At 46.7% G+C, this 11,116-nt stretch overlaps 1 long non-coding RNA gene across 1 annotated transcript in view; it reads left to right on the top strand.

Moving 5' to 3' along the window:
- Positions 1–346: 346 nt before the first annotated feature.
- Positions 347–11,116, top strand: part of LOC138720595 (uncharacterized) — a 512,056-nt gene continuing 501,286 nt past the window's right edge. The window contains exon 1 of the long non-coding RNA XR_011337440.1: positions 347–423. This is a non-coding gene — a long non-coding RNA (uncharacterized lncRNA). The remainder of the gene's footprint in view (positions 424–11,116) is intronic.

Here is an 11,116-nt window from a genome sequence, read left to right as displayed (position 1 = left end):
ATACAGTTAAGACGCTGCAGCACTTTGCAGGAGATCTGATCATAGACCTGCCCTTTCCCCTTGGCTCATCTCCTGCAACCCCGTGAGCATCAGGAGTGGCACCACCAGCCTTGATTGCCCCTGAGAGCTGGTGATGTGGTGGGTGGGATGGTTCTAGCAGGAGCCTGGGTGATATTCTGTGATCAGGCTTTCTGTTTCAGGCTCAGAAGAAGGCAAGTGAGTGGATTTGCACACAGCTGCCTGATGTCGCTTGTGCCCCGTGACTGAATCCCTAACTAATGGTATAGAAAAACAGAGATATATATACAACTGTTTTATATATATATATATACACACCTGGATGAGCGGTAACAGTTTTAAACTGAAAGAGGGGAGATTGAGATGAAATCTTAGGAAGAAATGTTTTCCTGTGAGGGTGGGAAGGTGCTGGCACAGGTTGTCGTGGCTGCCCCATCCCTGGAGGGGTTCAAGGCCAGGTTGGATGGGGCTTTGAGCACCCTGGTCCAGTGGGAGGTGTCCCTGCCCATGGCAGGGGGGTTGGAACTGGATGGGCTTTGATGTCCCTTCCAACACAAACCATTCCATGATTCTATGATTCTAGCTGACAATTTTCTGTTCGGCGTTATTTCCTCTACCGCATGGACCTATGTTTATGTCTTTGCTGGGAGTCCTTTACCATCATAGAATCATTGAATCACCAGGTTGGAAGAGACCCACCGGATCATCGAGTCCAACCATTCCCATCAATCACTAACCCATGTCCCTCAGCATCTCGTCCACCCGTCCCTTAAACCCCTCCAGGGAAGGTGACTCAACCCCCTCCCTGGGCAGCCTCTGCCACTGCCTAATGACCCTTTGTGTGAAAAAATTTTTCTCTTTCTAAGCAATGAGCAGTTTTCTAGCAGTGTAAAAATCATCCTGCTCTGATGCATGTGGAGGAACGGACATACACACAACACACATCCTGAATCCAGGGTGAAAATCCTAATTAATAAGTATGGGATGCTCATTTGTTGGACTAAATCAACCAAATAAATTCAGAATGTCTGAGAGGAATGGGGAAAAAAAAGAAACCCACCTAAAACTTTGCTCACATAACAGGAAAATAATAGCCTGGGGCTCTGTCCACCTCTTCTATCAGCAAGTGGAAAACACTCTGCTCCAGGAATCTGCCTCTTTCCTGCTTGCTGGGGGATGCAGATGCAAATGCTCCCTGCGGGGAATATCCTGTTTACCTAAATCTCTGCTTCCCACCAGCAAGCTGCACGTCCCGACAAGCGCCGCTGTCATTGAAGTGACATCTCCTAGGGAGTAGAAATAGTTGTCTCAGTAAAGAATTGATTAATACGAAGCTTTGTGGCAAGGTGCTGGCAGGATGAGAGGTCTAGGAAATCACTGCAGCCTTTGGAGAAGAAACACCTGCCTTTGGCAAGTGGGATGGTGGCATCTCATGGCAACGACAGCTTCTCCAAACCGGGCACCTCCTCTCCATCCCACTCAGTGCCTGCTCTGGGCAATGCCCTGGGAGTTGTCACACCTTTTCCTAACAGGTCCTTCCCTGGGACTCAGTGCAAATCCCCACAGGAATCTGTTTGCTTCTGTACGTGCTGGAATTGCTTTAAAATACCTGGCTTCAAGCCTCCTTGGCTTTCTGTGGCATTATGTGCCTAAGTCATGTAGGCCATTAAAAAAGCTTATCCCGAAGGGCTTAACTCTGCTTCCCAATGCCAGGGATGTCCCTGGGAGCGTGCAAGCGAGGGGTGTCAGCTTGTTGTGAATGAGAAAGGAGTCATTCGGCTTCTGCCAGCTGGAGTTACTGCTTGTTCTGCCCAAACATCCCTAACTGCGTGATAAATAACATCAGTGTTATTAAAACATTACACCGGAGCCAGAAATGTTTGAAAAACCTGCTCCAGCGCTATCCTAAGTGTTTTAACGTGGCATTATGTGCAGGTACTCTCTGTTTTTAGCACAAACCGAGGTGTGTCTTTTTATTCCTTAAAGCAATTTGCCATGGATAGGGGAGATGCCAGGGCACTGTGGACCTGGACCAACCCTGCCAGAGGGGTCCATGATGGCAGCGCTGGGGTCCTGTGTAGGTCCTTTTCCAACTCCACGTGGCTCATATTTCAGATTGGTGCATTTTGTAGGTCTGAACGTAACTGGGAAGGAAATTGGAGCTGCTGTTTTTCAGGCATGGAGGGGTACGGCTACGTGTGAAGGGGGAATATGGAACCACGGGATGATTCTATGAAAGTGCAGCATCCGAGACACCGCAGAGCCAAAAGCTGATCCAGCCATGACTCACAGCTTTATCTCATAGAACCATAGAATCATAGAATAACCAGGTTGGAAGAGACCCACCGGATCATCGAGTCCAACCATTCCTATCAAACACTAACCCATGTCCCTTAGCACCTCGTCCACCCGTCCATTAAACACCTCCTCATCCTCCCAAAAGCTCAGTGTCTAGAACATGGTGCTAAAACACCCATTATACACAGACTTGAAGCCCATGATTTCATGGAGCAGTTACTTCCCCAAGCATTTTGGTGCCTAAACCAGTGTCTGACATCTTGGCATCTGTATCTGGGATATATTATGGGCTCACAACATCAACTGACAATTAGATCCAACTCAGGTGGACTCAGACTCTCCTTCTTTGCTGCCAAAACAGAGGCTGATGCCAATTATGGCTGTGGTGTTTAACCCACTTAATTAAAAGCTTAAGCAGGAAGAAGCCCTCTGGATGGAGACTGGCGGCTCTCGGGAGTTTTGCTTGTTGTTTCATGCTGGGATGCAGCATGTGATTTGCAAGCACAGAGCAGCCAGCACAGCACGGCCCTGACCACTCTACGTACACGTGCGCTCGCTCGTTGAGGTCTTGTGTGTCTCAGTTGAGCAGCTCTGTCCTTGCCTGCAATGGCAGGTCCTCCATCTTCTGCGAGGGGAACTGTAGAGCAGAGGTTGGAGAGGACTTAAACAGGGATTTATGGACCAAATTTGCCTGCTGAAGAGGCATTTGAAGGAGTATCTGGCATCAACACACTTTTAAAAGCACTAGTTGTTTTTATTTGAATCATAGAATCATAGAATAACCAGGCTGGAAGAGACCCACCAGATCATCGAGTCCAAACATTCCTATCAATCACTAAACCATGTCCCTCAGCACCTCGTCCACCTCCTTTCAGGTGGTTGTAGAGAGCAATGAGGTCTCCCCTCAGCCTCCTCCTCTCCAGGCTAAACACCCCCAGCTCTCTCAGCCGCTCCTCTTGTTCTCCAGCCCCTTCACCAGCTTTGTCACTCTTGATTTTCAATGTTGTTTTTATCTTTCAAGGAGCACACAGAATGGGGTTGGCTCTTATGCCAAGCTGTCCCTAAAACCTAGGGGGGTTTAGATCGGGAGTTTATACTCGCATCAATCCCTGCTTTAGTTTGAACTCCAGGTTTTAGGAACTGAATGCAGACTCAGCTTATTCTGAAATTTGGACAAGTTTTTTTTTTTCCTGTTTTTTTGGCTTATTTCCAGTTCTAACGTGGATTAGTTGGAGAAGAAATAAGGATTTGACCCAAAGCCCGCTAAAGTCTGATAGGGCTTTGAATTTGCTTGATACCAAACTGGACTGTAGATGGACAGTATTCCAGCAGCTCCAAGCCCAGCTCTGCTCTCCTTTGCCTCTCTCTTCATCCAGCCAGGGAAAGAACGCACCTGCAGGCATAGAGCCTTCCCCAAGGGCAGGAGTTGGCAAGCTGTGAATAGACAGGACATCCAAACCCCTCCTGGGGGAGCGAGCAGTGTTACAGCCGCATTCAATAGACTTCTGCTCTCAATAGACTCCTGCTGCAGCCACAATTACTTTGCACACATTTTTAGGCACTTATGTTGTCATTTTGGTGTCTTATTCAACACCGAGAAACAAAATTCCTTGTTTTCAAGCCTTGATGGGGCTTAAACTGAAGGGCTAGTTAACTCCACTGGAGAAAGACACCTTTACAGCACATTTTTGTTGCTATAAAACCAGTTTAAATTAATGAGACTTGTGAAAGGATATGACCTAAACTATAAAATGCACTTATTAAAGTTGTATGATAAATCAGAGAAGGACACACTTGCCTCTTCCTAAGGAACTACATGCAGCTGGACAAGAAATCGAGGCAAGGCAGATTGATTTCTGGTGTGTGGCTCTCTCCCAGTTGGGGCTGAAGAATTAGTGCAGGTCAAATTGCTCACAAGCCTCTGTCAAGGAATATATATGTCTAGCCTAAATGTCAGGCTAGAGGAAAGAAAACCTGAGTTCTGTGGTCCTGCTGCATCCCAGCCTGGGTGATTTCATTGCTTATATCCCTCTTTGCTCTTGCATCTGGATGCAGCATCTTTGCTCCCTTTTCCCCACTACAAACCAAGTGGTGGGTCTCCAGCGAGATGTTCCACCGCCACGTTAGGTGCCACTGCCCCAAATTGTTAAAATCTGCTGCTTAATTTTCATCTGTATTTCCATTATTGATGTCAGAAGGTTCAATTCTGCCCCAAGGGGTGTTTAAGGGATGGGTGGACAAGGTGCTGAGGGGCATGGTTTAGTGTTTGATAGGAATGGTTGGACTCAATGATCTGGTGGGTCTCTTCCAACCTGGTTATTCTATGATTCTATGATTCTATGATTCTATGATCTGCTCAAGGTGAGACAGGGCAGTCTGTTAGGCTTTAATTTGGTTTTCACCAGTCTCATGTTAACTTTACTCTCAACAGAAAGGGATCAGCTGCCTGCTCGGTCAGCTGGAGGGGTCTAGGTGTTGGTGGTGTTAACAGTCTTCTCACTGAGTGATTAACTGTGCCAGTAGGAGGTGGGGAAAAGAGGTTGTTTTGGTTTTTTTTTCTTGCTAAAAATATGTTCTCATTCTTCAAACGCTTGGGATTTTTGTTTTTTTAAGTCACTCAAATGATTTATTCTTCTGCAAAATGTTTGACTGGAGGGGAGGGTCCCACACTAACTTTCACCACCAGTAAATTGTAATGGGGAGCAAAGCAAAAAATGCCAATAAGGAGCTGTGGGATGCTGCAGCGCTTGTGACATGAAGGCTGGGATGGGTGAAGTCATAGAATCATAGAATCATAGAATAACCAGGTTGGAAGAGACCCACCAGATCATTGAGTCCAACCATTCCTATCAAACACTAAACCATGTCCTTCAGTCAAAGCAGTTTGTTCACAAAGCTGTCCAATATGGAAATATTGGGCAAGTTTTTCCTCAAATCCCAGTTCCCACAATACCAAAACGTCACTGAATTGACCTCACATCCCTGTAAGGGCTGAGGATGAGCCCTCCTGTCCATGTAGGGTTTATGTCACGGCCAATTAAGGTGCAGGAGCTGCATCTCCTGCCTTCAATTCCTCGTGGCACCAAGATGCCTCTGTTCTTAGCTGCCAAGTAATTTTCTTCTGGGTAATGCAATAGTGCATGGAAGACCCTATTACTTGCCGATAGCAAGAGGCTCAGCAAGCACTAATTGGACAAATGAGGCTCCAGGGATTTACAAACTAAGCAGATGAATATGCAACTGGGGAAGAAAGGCAAACAAGGCTCAGAGCCACCCTGAAAGGCACCTGGGATGGTGCTCTGCTCTTAAAAGTGAAGGGACACTTGCTGCCTTTCCCTGGATTCAGTGGCGTTAGGGACCATTCTGTCCAGAGAGGTCCTTCTCCCCATAAACCGTCTCCCACCACTGGTTTCACAGGAGCATCTCTGACGAGCAGATTTGTTTTACTCTGCGGATGCACAGATCGCACCGTGCTGCAGGTATTTGCAAATACTTCCCAGGTTTGTGGCAGCCTTCCCAGCTCACGTTACCCACAGGGACACGATGCCATCAGTTCTCAGTGTTGGGTACTGTGATGAGTGGAAGACTTTCCAGCTTTTCACCTGTTCCCAGCCTAAAAGCTTCCCTCTGAGAAAGGAGGAGGGAAGGAAATTAGAGCAGGAAAATGAAAGTTATTCTGGAAGAAAATTTAGATGGATTCCTTCCTTCCTTCCTTCCTTCCTTTCCTTCCTTCCTTCCTTCCTTCCTTCCTTCCTTCCTTCCTTCCTTCCTTCCTTCCTTCCTTCCTTCCTTCCTTCCTTCCTTCCTTCCTTCCTTCCTTCCTTCCTTCCTTCCTTCCTTCCTTCCTTCCTTTCCTTCCTTCCTTCCTTCCTTCCTTCCTTCCTTCCTCCCTCTCTCCCTCTCTCTCTCTTCCCTCTCTCTCTTCCCTCTCTCTCTCCTCTCTCTCTCTTCCCCCTCTCTCTTTCCCCCTCTCTCTTTCCCCTCTTTCTTTTCCCCTCTCTTTTTCCCCTTCTCTCTTTCCCTCTCTCTCTTTCCCTCTCTCTTTCCCCTGGGTCATGTTCCATGACCCAGGTACCAAGCTACTACAGTGAAATGAATAATAAGTTGTTGTGTTCAATCAGCATCTGGGGCTGAATACTCCTGGTTTTGCAGCACTTGGATATAACACTGCGAATGCCCCTGAGAGGAAAGCCAAGAAATGACTGATGATGTTGAGTAATTTATTGCAAGCCCTTCTCAGAGGAAAAAAAAGTGGTCCTTGCTGGAGCTTGGATGATAGATCACTGCGTTTTTCTGTGGTGCATTAGCACTTGATCTCAGAGGTCGGGCTGGGAAATAACCTTTTCCCTCTAATTGGCATGCAAAGCTATCGCTGTGTATTAATTTGGACTGGGGCTGAACCTGGAGCACCAGTGCTGAGATCAGAAAAACGGAGAGTGGTAAATCTGCAGGAAATTGCTTGGATATTTATAGGCTCACATATGTGAAACATTTTTATTTTTTTTTTAAAAAAAGAGTGCTGTAGACCATAGGATGGCTCGGCTTTCTGCCAGCAGCCAGGGTCAAGGAGTCCACAGCCTAGTCTGGTAGAGGCAGGAATTCTGGCATGGCTTTAACCACCCAGACTAGGATGGGAGAGGTGGCTGTCATCTGTGTTTCCATGACTTGAAAGATGAATAGGTGGGTTTCACTGCAAGAACTATCATTGAGCAGCGTTACTGCTGAGGCTGGGGTTACACCAGGGGGCTGAATGGGTGATCGCGATACTCTCTGCCTTCTTGTAGTTAAAAAGCAGCATTTATCCATGTGATCTGTGAAAAATAGCAATGAGTGGCCTATTTTTCCACCGTTTGAGCCTTTGGTTGCTTCTGGTTAATGTTTTCATGCTCCTCCCTCACAGTTCTGATGGCCAGAAATGCGTTAGAAAAGGATCATAGAATCACAGAATGGTTTGGGTCAGAAGGGACCTCAAAGCCCATCGAGTTCCACCCCTGCCATGGGCAGGGACACCTCTCACTGGATCAGGGGCTCCAAGCCCCATCCAGCCTGGCCTTCAACCCCTCCAGGGATGGGGCAGCCACCACTGCTCTGGGCAACCTGGGCCAGGGCCTCCCCACCCTCATATCAAAACATTCCTTCCTAAAATCTCATTTCAATCTCTCCTTTTTCAGCTTAAACCCATTCTCCTTCATCCTCTCCCTGCACTCCCTGATCAAGAGCCCCTCCCCAGCTTTCCTGGAGCCCCTTTCAGTACTGGAAGGCTACTCTAGAGTCTCCCTAGAGCCTTCTCCAGGCTCAACAACCCCAACTTTCTCAGCCTGTCCTGATATGGGAGGTGCTCCAGATGCCTTTTTCTCATGGCTCCAAGTGGTGCAGTGCCCATGGAAAAACCTCAAGTGTTGGTGGGGCACTGTGGGGTACAGATAAACACCCCTTCTGCTTTTGGGAGCACCTCCTTGTTTTTGTGGTACAGTTGTAGATACTGGGGGACAAAGGAAACCACCCAAACCTGTGAGTTCTGTGATCACCAATAGCTTCCACACAGGGGTTTTTCACTTGAGGTAGGACCTGCCAGCAAACCTAAAGCAAAAATCTTCTTGCTAATGGTGAGATGACTACATCATCATCATCAAGGCGAGGTTGGATGGGGCTCTGAGCAACCTGATCTAGTTAAAGATGTCCCTGCTCCTGTAGGGAGGTTGGACTGGATGACCTGTAATGGTCCCTTCCAACCCAAAGCATTCTATGATTCTATGATATGTACAGAAACAATGTGATCACACCTTTCCTTTAGTCTGCTTTCAAAATTTCTTGTAAAGAAAAGCCTCCCGGACCCTCTCTCTCTAAGACATAAACCTCAGGAGCTGTCTGGCTTCATTTTTGCATGACTGAAAGAGCTCTTCATTATGTCTTCTAGAATAATGGGAGAATTCAAAACGAGAAAATCAAATTTTAAAAGGCTGATATAAACATAGCTGTATCTTCCTACAGGTCTCTATAGTTAGCTGCCCTCATTAATCACCACTGTATCCAAGGGCTTACGAATTCCAATAATTATTTTCTCTGTGTATTTTTCTTAGGAGGAGAACAATGACTAATTGGTCCTGGGCTTCGTTACTGCTGCCGGACACTGCAGGAGTTAACAAGCGCTGTCAGCCAGGCCATCTACGGGCACTGGCTTGCAGAGGGTGAGTCCCTACGGGTGGCTGTTGTGACGAGAAGGGAAAAGACCTTCACCTTTGGGGTTGGAGATAACCAGGAATCTGGGAGATGCTCACTTTTTTGGGCATGGGAATACGCTGGAGTTGATCTTGAAGGAGAGATGTCATGGATCCCCCTTTAGCCTTCAAAAATGCCCTTTCCATTCACAACGCTTGCACTTATCTAAGATCTGAAGTGTGGCTGTTTGCTTGACCTATTTTTCAATTTCTGACCTATTTTGCTGTTTTTCTCATCCGAGTCACGTGCCGTTCTGATCACATTGGGTGTGAGACACATCAGGAGCTGCTGCACAGAGTTGGGCTGTATTGTCACCTCTCCCTTTGCTCTCTTATAATTTGTTCCCTCTCCCTTTGCCCTATTGTAATTAATGCACGAAGCCTGATTGCAGCGTTCCCATCGTGGTAACACACAGCACTCCTGCAGCCTGCTTATGTTGGTAAACAAGACTGCTAGAAGTAGTTTTTCCCAACAGGCATCTGCTGGAGAAAAAACAGTCTGGCTGCTTCTCTCTGCCCAGACGCAATCCGTCCGGTGCCTGGAGTGCATTTCAGGTGCCTCTAGTTATGTTATAACATGCACATCACCAGGCTGCTTAATAATAATAATAATAATATTATTATTTTTTATAATAACAATAATAATAGTTATTATACTAGCAGCAGAAGCAACAACAACTACTACTATTATTATTATTATTATCATTATCATCATCATCATCAAGACGTTGAGGTCCTGGAGTGTGTCCAGAGAAGAGTGATGAAGCTGGTGAAGGGGCTGGAGAACAGGCCTTATGAGGAGCAGTTGATGGAGCTGGGGGTGTTTAGCCTGGAGAAGAGGAGGCTGAGGGGAGACCTCATTGCTCTCTCCAACTACCTGAAAGGAGGTTGCCGAGAGGAGGGTGTTGGTCTCTTCTCCCAAGTGACAGGGGACAGGACAAGAGGAAATGCCCTCAAGCTGCATCAGGGGAAGTTTAGATTGGACATCAGTAAAAATTTCTTCATGGAAAGGGTTCTTGGGCCCTGGCAGAGGCTGCCCAGGGTGGTGGTGGAGTCCCCATCCCTGGAGGGGTTTGAAAGGCTGGAAGATGAGTTGCTTGAGGACATGATTTAGTAGTAGACAGGTATGGTTGGAGTTGATGATCTCTAAGGTATTTTCCAACCTAATGATTCTATTATTATTATTATTATTATTATTATTATTATTATTATTTCACCACTCCTGATCACAGGATGAGCTGCAGCCAATTTAAGCCCGAGCACAGAGCAGAAACGGGCTGCAGCAGCAGTGAGCAGATGTCAGGGCTGGGGGGTGGCGCGTCAAGCTGCACCTTCATCTTTGAATGGTGTTGTGTCCTGGTGCGTGTGATTAATGAGCCCTGACTTCATGGTGGCCGAGCAGCGTGGGGCGGGTGCTCCTCAGCCTCCAGCTTCAGTCCCATGGGGTGCCTGGTCTTTGATGAAGCCCCAGGGTTTGACTTTTCAGCGTGACAGTGGCTCCCAGCCAGCAGCTCGGCAAACCCGGCGGGACCGCTGCCCTCCCGAGCCCCCAATTCGTCACGATTGAGGAGCAGTGGGTGCAATATTCCAGGACCTGATGTGCATTGATTACTGCCCGTGGTGGGCAATTCAGATGATGGATTGGCTCACATTGAAGGCAGCCTGCGCTCGACCCCAGTAAGCCAGGACTTTGCCCAGTAACCATTTGACAGCTTGGTTTGACCGATTGAACCGATATTTAGACAAATGCACTTGTAGAAGTGACCATGGGGAGGAAAACCCCCACGTTCATTCTGCAGCCTTGGTCTGACCCACATTTCCCTGCCCATGGCAGGGGGGTTGGAACTAGATGATCTTTAGGGTCCCTTCCAACCCAAACTATTCTATGATTTCATTATTTTAGGTGATGCTGCCGCAAAAACATTTCTGGAGGTGTTTGCTGATCTCTGCCAACATCTGCTGCCTGCGCCCTCAACCTGAACAATTTTGATCTGAACTTCCAGGTTGTGCTGTATTTGTTCCAGGTTGCTGCTGTTGTTTGAATTGCACAAAGAACAAGGGCTCTATCGTTTTCACTTCGCAAATCCTGCCAGGGCATGACAGAGTATTTTAGAAGATGCTATTTAATTAAAACGCCGTGGACTAGAATTCCTGGGAAAGCATTAGAGGTTCTCGTAAATTATCCCAGGCTCCCACGTTTCACACTCTCGATCGACCTTTTGTTTAGTCTGCATTATATTGGAGTGTGTTTCAGGAAAATACTTATGGGCAAAACATGTTCTATCTCTGACTGGCTTACTTACAAATTACCCTTTAATCAACAGATTTGATATCAATTAATAATTCATAGACTGCTTTTAGGATAAAATTGCATAATAATATCTTTGATGCAGCTCAAAGTGTCCATTGTAGATGGCATAAAATGTTAATTAGCAGGAAAATGCAGTTAGGAGGAAACTCTTTTAATTATGTAATAGGACTCATTACAATGGTTAATCAACAATGCTTCCAAATTAGCCCACTGACAGCATTTATCTATACATAGCAAATAAATTTTTGTTTGCAGAAAATACATTTGGATA

The sequence above is a fragment of the Phaenicophaeus curvirostris genome, chromosome 5 (genome assembly GCF_032191515.1).
Source record: "Phaenicophaeus curvirostris isolate KB17595 chromosome 5, BPBGC_Pcur_1.0, whole genome shotgun sequence".
In the NCBI taxonomy this organism is placed as follows: domain Eukaryota; kingdom Metazoa; phylum Chordata; class Aves; order Cuculiformes; family Cuculidae; genus Phaenicophaeus; species Phaenicophaeus curvirostris.
Note: the sequence above shows the minus strand (reverse complement) of the source record. Positions and strands in the feature narration are given on the sequence as shown.